This window comes from Aptenodytes forsteri, unplaced genomic scaffold, assembly GCF_000699145.1.
Source record: "Aptenodytes forsteri isolate BGI_AS27 unplaced genomic scaffold, ASM69914v1 Scaffold404, whole genome shotgun sequence".
NCBI lineage: Eukaryota > Metazoa > Chordata > Aves > Sphenisciformes > Spheniscidae > Aptenodytes > Aptenodytes forsteri.
Window position 1 is genome coordinate 1,172,646 of NW_008795629.1, and position 7,830 is coordinate 1,180,475.

The following is a 7,830-nucleotide window of genomic DNA, read 5'->3' on the forward strand; positions in this document are numbered from 1 at the left end:
CATACAGTAACATGTCCCCAAACCCTTTTCCAAAGCACTTTTCCCTTTACTAGTTTTTTTCCTTACAAATACTTTAACACTACATTATTCACTAATAGCAGAAACTCTCAGTACCAACTGGATTTATCACCGTGTCCTGCCTTTAAAAACTATCAGCCTCAAAAGCTTTTCTCTATACTTCTAATTTAGCACATCTGCCAAAAGCATTTTTTGTCTGCTAAAGAGTTTCAGCTTTTATACTGGGGTATCAATATAGCAATTCACTACTGCTAACTTCATTATGAAACAATAAAATGTGGTTTTGCTACTAGACCCATTAAGTTTCCCCAACAAGCAAGTCTTCAAACAGAAACACAAGACATCACTCAATCTCAGCCTTATTAATTTGCATTCAATTTCAAAAACCAGAACCTATTACTTAGCCACCAGGGATGCGTTCTAGTCAGACTGTGCAGATCTGTACTAAAAGGTATTAATGAAATCAGGAGCATACATAATATTCACCTGTTCTCTGGACTGCAGAGTTAACTGCTCATCCAGCACCTCCAAACTCCAGAGCTAACATGGGCTTGCATTACAAACATACTTAAATACAAGCTTCACCCCAGTTTCACCTTTGTAGTCTCAGCCAATTCTGAGGCACTTCAGGTAGCCCATGCATTTTATTGCTAGTTAAAGCTAAAGCTGAAAGCTGAAATCATGTAACTTTTCCAGCAGGGTTTACTGTGTCCACAAGATGCACCCCAACATTTTATAACCACAGTCACTTTCAGACACTACTACTATACTCTGGAGTACATATATAGTTGTTACTAGTTTACAGGGAAAGCGTGTCATGTCAATAAAGGAACAGAAAAACCTTGTAAACATGTAATGGTTTTAAACTTGGAAAAAGCTATTCCTATTATTAAGAAAGTTTATTTAGGATAGAAGGTATTTCCTTGAGGTTTTTTTAAACAGAATTCTAAGATTTACATACTACAATTTAAGTCAAAAATAGTCGTCACCTTGGTAAGTCATTTCTACATCGTAATCCAGTAGATCACTGCAAGTAACCACTTGTCTATAAGCACGTGAACACTACACCAAGGCAGTACCCGATAAACAGTGTTTGATAACTAACCCTGATAACAGTTACATGAAACTACGATTTCAGGCTACCACAAAGATCCCTGCCCTTCACAGAAGAGTCCTGCAATATTACAAAGTTATAAAGTCTACAGGACAAACTACAAAGAAACTGCTTGAAATGACTCATCCGTTACCAACTCCTGTAACGTTTAACCCATTCGTGTCCTGCCCACCCACCCCCGGGTGCCTGTCTTAGATAGGAAGACTTAATTTTTTGTCTATCCAGCAAAAAACAATCTCTAAGCATGGTCAAATAGGACAGCTAAACTCCTAACAACAGGAATCTCTTACTCTTCCCTGTCTCCCAAACCCCAGGGAAGGCACCATATCCCCTTCCTTTCTTTGGTTCTGGCTCTCAAATCAGCAGAAAATTGCCAACTTTTTCCTCCTCCTCCTCTGCGGGGTTAGACTTGTACTGGATTGCTGACCCCAATTCATGCAGGGACTCAAGGAACACCAGAGACTGTGCAAAAGGAGGGAGGAAATCAGGATGGGATCCCTCTCTTTTGGAAGGGAGCTATACATCAGCCTACTCTGTCTTCTGTAGACTCATCGTAAAGCCATATTGCAGAGTTTTGCCCAGTAAAGAGTGGTCAAATGAAACAGGGCAGCTCAAGTCACATAACTGACTTGTGCTGAAAGAGGAAGGATTTGTTTGCTCTTCTCTTCCCTGCCACATTGTTCTGCCAACACTAAGATTCCTTGGGAGACAAGCTAAGTTCCCTTACTAACTTAGAAGGAACAGCTTGCGACTTTACATTTCCATCACCCCTTGCACTTTACCCAGTCACAGCCTGCCCTACAGCAGACCCCCACCCCTGCCTCCAAACCCCAAAACAACAGCAACAAACCCACACCCAACCACACACATACAGGCAGACACTAAAGATGCAGTTTCTTTTAGCCCGTAACTGATGAGATGTCGGAGATCTTTGAAGTTATAACCCTGATTTATTTTTGTACTTAAAAAATAAAATTTAAAAAAAAAAAAATCTTTATCCACCCTACTCAATTCAACCCTTCATTGTTGAGACCATACGAGATCAAGTTCTACTATGAAAGAAATTATGCTTTTGAAGTATTAGAAACTATAAAGTAGAAGCAATACAAGTATATTTTCTCTAAAAATAACAATGATTAGCAGAGAAGCACAAGGCAGAAGAAAAAGTTCCAAAGAGGAAAGCAAGAGCATTAAGACTTCTGTTATTACAACAGCTGACCTCAAAACACTTCCATACCTTCTCCTTAGCTGGATGGCAAAGGAGAGATGGTGAATGCTGATAGTTGTGAAAGATTGCAATGGTTACTCAAAAAGCCCTAGTTTTTCAAATCTTTAGCAGAGAGGTTTCATGAGATGACCAAGCCAACTTAATAGCTCACTACTAGCAGAATATAGAAGTTCTTTTTCTTTCCTTTCCCTGCAGCAGTGAGATGCTAGATTGCTCAGCTTCAGACTCTTGCCATTCATCTATTTTCTGAGATGGACTTGTTTTTAACTTATCAAAACAAAACCCTGAAATGAGTTGACATTAACTCTCTAGAGCAGCCACGTTAAACATCAGAAACAGAGAAGAATTATCATTTCGAGATCAGTGTTGGTCAAAAATACAAGTGAACATTATCAGACCATAAAGAAGATCACAATGGAAATTAGAGAAAATAAACATCAGAGCTGCAAGAAGCACAGAAAATGTCTTGCAACATCAGAGAAAGTAGGAATTCTGCTCGATTACAGGAGCCTGCTCTGCTGGTGAAGGCAATATTTGGCTGGACTTGTGATCCAAAATGTCCCTGCCAGATCTCAAGCTTCGATTTGACTATGAAATACAGGAAAACGGGACCTGAGAGTGGATTAAGTTCCCAGTTCTTCTCAGACAAGACTTGTGGAAAGCTAGAAGCGGATCATTCCAGTTTTATTAAAAAAAAATTAATAAAATAGTCACAGGTCAATCAAAATTAACTTCCTTTGCAGAACAGTCAATACCTTTAGGCAAAGCACAGCATTACCTTGATTTTTCTCCTGAAACCAGACACGTTTATTAGAAACAAGTATTTGGACATGTCTGAGTGTAAACAGGCTCTAGATTTCACTAAGAAACATATGTTTACATTACACAATGATTAGTGCTTACAATAACATAGTGCGTGTGAAGTTTTAATAGATCTGTATGACATTATAATTTAGATTAAAAATGAAAAAGTGTTCTGGTAAAGGATTCGCTCTCATATGAGGCACTGACAAGGGCTATAAGCTTCTCGAAGAAACATCTTAAATGTGAAGTGCTAATTGGTTTTTGACACAATATTCAAGATTGACTTTACTATTATTTGCAAAATATTTTCCAGCTTGAAACTACTAACAAAAGCCGATTTCATGTTTAAAATACACTAACTGAAATACTTACAGGATGATGTTTCAAAGTGCAAATAGAAGACAAGGACACAAAGTGCATGAAAACATAACATCCACAACACTACTTATTCTGAAAGGTACCACACTATCTTTGCCCTTTGCAGAAATTACTTTTGAACAAAGTGCTTCAAGGAAATTACTGTATCTTATAACAGCTAATTCTCCATAGAAGTGGAAGTGTTTTGTACTACTTTACTACAGAGCATCACTTCTGAAGTACTATGCCTCTTGACTGAAGTAGCGCATTCAAGTGATCTGTCATGGTCAAACAGCTGCCATTCAAAATTGTCCATTTCTTTCCTCTCCCAGGAGCTGCCACCCCTTGAACATGAATTCGGTCAACTGTTTTAGTCATGCCAAGTTAATTCTGCTGCTACATATGAAACGAAATCCCATGCAAGTCACCCTCCACAGGAGTCTAAAGATACCGTTTCACAATACAGCCTAGCTCACTCAAAGGGCAGCTACTGTCCAAAGACCAGGACCCATCCAATCCCTCTTGGTCGAGCTGTACAACTACATCTCCCTGCCCCTTGCTGCTACTACACATCTGACTTCAGATGGTGAGCAAGCTAATCCAGCAGAATGTTTGTTCCCTCTTCCAGCAATATTAAATTTTCTATAATTCCCTAAAGTGGCTCACAACAAGATGAGACACGCAGCAGTGCTGGCATAACAGGGAGAAAAGCAGGTAGAGCGCAGGACCAGCCCACCTCATAGTGGGTAGCAGAAGACCATTTCTCTGCTTACAACCAAGAGAATCCAATCCTGCAACCAAATCCAGGCTCCAAGGAGACCCTAGCTTAGAAGGGCCAGCCAAGCAATGGGCAAGACAGATCAAAGGAAACAAAAAAAAGCAGGTGTGGCAAAGCAGCTCTGAACTTGCAGACAGACTGCTTCAGCTGCACATCTCAGAAGTTTCCCAGCACTAAACTAGGTAGTAGCCAAGCAATTTAACTATTTTTAAGAAGCTTTATGGACTGCCGTATAATTTATAATCATAATTTAAAGTCCAAAGCATCCAAGTGCTAAACGTTTAACACATACTTCTGACAGAGCTACTGCCCCAAAGGATTCAGTTGTAGGGATAGAGGTATGTCAAAATTAAAAACATTTCTCTTTTGATGCAACATAGTTAACAAAATTTCTTCAGGCTAGATTACACCTTCAATTATTGTTGAACTGTCACCAAACACTATGGAGTAAATTATTTACTGGTGTAAACTACTGAAAACCCATTTATTATAAAAAAACAGTGCTAGTTTACATGAAACAAGAAGATGGTCCAAATTCACCACAGTGAAATCATCCATTGTGTTAATTGTTCAGGCCCACAGCCTCCCTGCTTCAATTCCCAGGTCTAGCAGAGTTAGGCAAAAATAAGGATGAACAAAGTATCTGCAACAATGTGCAGGTCAAACAAGGATTTTGTGGACATTTTACAGCACCATTTTTCAGAATACAGATCGCCTGTTCCCAGAAAAAGAACAGAAAAACTTTAGGAAACTCATTCTAAAAAAGGTTCACTTCAGTCTGCCTAAGCTCATACCTATATTTTAAAAAGAAGATATTTCATACAGATTCATACATAATCTACCCCCTAGAGATAATTAAGTTGTGGTTTTATATTTTTTTAAAGATCTAAGTTGTGGTTTTACATTTTTTTAAAGATACGCTCTAATGAAATCTTACTGAAACAGAAATGAAAGGAAATTAAAGAACACTTAAGCAATCCCATGCCTTAAACTGCTAACCTATATGCACAACAGCATGCAACACTGTTATTCTAGAGATTTAAGCCATACAGAATGCCATGTTCATGGACAGAAAATTAAATTATGCAAGAACAGCCTTAACTACCAGATAATTTAATGACAAAATGCAAGGCAGGAGTAACTACAGTTCTCTTCAAAACGGGATGTGTATCAAAATCCAATTCATATTAGATGTACATCAATCCACTTTCTTATGTAAAAACAACTTTGAAAGCACAGTAGTGTATCTTCCCTACACACACACACACACAAAAAAAATCACTGCTAAAACAGTTTTAATGTAAGAGTGAAAAAAAAAATCAGTGCTAAAACAGTTTTAATGTAAGAGTGAAAGGGTGCTTAAAACACAATTAAAAAGTTCGTAAGTTGACCTTCTTTCTTATACTCACTTCCCTTCTCCTCCGGATTTTAACCCTCCCCACCCACACAGCAATACGACTCTGAAGTTACTGCACCCTTCAAACAACAAAAATTATAAACAAAAGCCAGGAAAACATGCAGCCTGACTTACACAGTCTGTCCCCGGGTAAGTTTTAATTTTCAGTGTACAAGTCCAACACATGTTTTGAAAGAGGTTAAGAGTGAGGACTTTAATAAGTAAATCTAGTCATTTGAATTCACTAAATATATAGAAGCTCACAAGGTCAGACCCTCTCTGATGCAGTATGAACAGGCAGCATGATAAAACAAAGTGGCTTTAGACCATTTGCACCTGACTCCCCAAGTTTAAATACTCGTCCTTGTTCAGGCACTGCTCCACTTCAGAAGTTAAACTAAACCTGAAAGGACCCTTCAAAAGATCATTCCAGCAACTGAAGCTGTTGGGAAACACTGCTTGATATTCAACATCTCCACTCCTGCATAAAAGGACACGCAATATGTCAAAAGCAGATGAGTAGAAATATCTAAATACCTACACTTCTCCTCACGTCTCCCCAAAAACCAACCTTCACAACTCTGACTTCCGGATACCATTCAGCAGAAAGTAAGCTCCAACAACTCTAACAACAAAAACAACAATACACCCAAATTCTGCATAATCTTGCTACAACAAAACTAATCCAAAATGAATAGTATACTAAGATGCTAATGCATTTTGTACAAGTCTTCCCTGTAGTCTAGTGGAAGTGCTAAACCAGAAACTAGTGCTTAGGAAAATAATAGCGCCTTCCTTATGGAGGAAAAGAAAAGGACACAAAACAAAAGGCATGCTCCACTACTGCAGAACTGAAGTTAACTTGAAAACTTCTCATTTGTAAAAACCAGGCAGATTATGAAAGCCAAAGAAAGTCTCTTTGCAGGTGAACAGCAACACACACTGAAAAGTTGAAAGCCTGTGGCTAACAAAAGAAACTTCAGTAATGTAAGAAAAGAGGATACACGTTTGTGTATTTTCAGAACTTCTTCACTGATCATGGAATAGGCCGCTCAGTATTATTTTCAATTTAGGCCTCAACATACGATAAAATGAGTAACTTGAAATATTAGAACTGGTTTTTTGATCTTTGGGTTTGTTTTTTTTAAACAAAAGTTCAGTAATTTGAGTAACTAGCTGCATCATTCTCACATAAAAGCACTAACTTCTCTTTTAATAATTAGAGCTAAGACAGAAACATAAGGCATTTCACCCCCTTGGACAATTTCAGTTTGACACTGTATCTTGAATAAAACTGCATATAACATGTTTATTTAGGTCACAGTGTTCCATCATACGTCAAAATGCACAGCTAGTGTTAAATGTAAGTATTTACGTAATGCTTCATGTCATGGATATCCAGAAACCATACAACAATTTAAGATATATATACACATTTACAAAAACATCAGAAATATTTGTAATGAAAAAGTCCACCTGTTCCAGAATGCCAAGGAAAAGAGACCAAAGAAGGAGCAGTCAGATTGTGAACGTTCTTTTCATACGTTGTCAAAAAACAGTACAGGAAAATGGAAAACACTGTATTTCATAGAATTACTTGTGTGAGATGAATTGTTTCTTTATGTAAAAGACTGAACAGGTTATCCTGTATTACTGTTGCACATTGTCATTTAAATATTGACTCTTTCAGTATTCAAAGGCTATCTTCTCAGTAGACAAGGGTATTTTATTTTTAGTGCAATACACCCCTTCAACTTTTCCTCAAAAAACGAGAAGTGCCTAGCGCAAAAATCTCTCTGCACTACCAGCAGGTCACAACTATTTAAACCTAAACCCTTCAGTTCATTTGGGATGTAGATAATGTAGAGTACCCAGTCTGTATTAACAGCAATACATGTTTATTTGAAGATAATTAAAGCCATAAAGTGCATAAGCAGTCCAAGATATTTTAGAACGCAACACTGCTAAATGAATTGCGCTCAAGAAACCAACGGTCTGCAAGATACGCTTCTTATTAGCGTACAGCCGAACAACGGTAATAAAGAGCAAGAATTCTGCCGACAGTGTTTCGTACGAGGTGCTTTACCCCCCTCCTCCCGCGCCTGGCCGCTCTGCCTGCGAGCCGGGCGCCGCCG

General features: G+C 38.2%; 1 protein-coding gene across 1 annotated transcript in view; it reads right to left on the reverse strand.

The window, feature by feature from the left end:
* The window catches only part of DLG1 (discs large MAGUK scaffold protein 1), a 177,892-nt gene that overhangs the window by 115,746 nt on the left and 54,316 nt on the right, over positions 1-7,830 (reverse strand). The window lies entirely within an intron of this gene.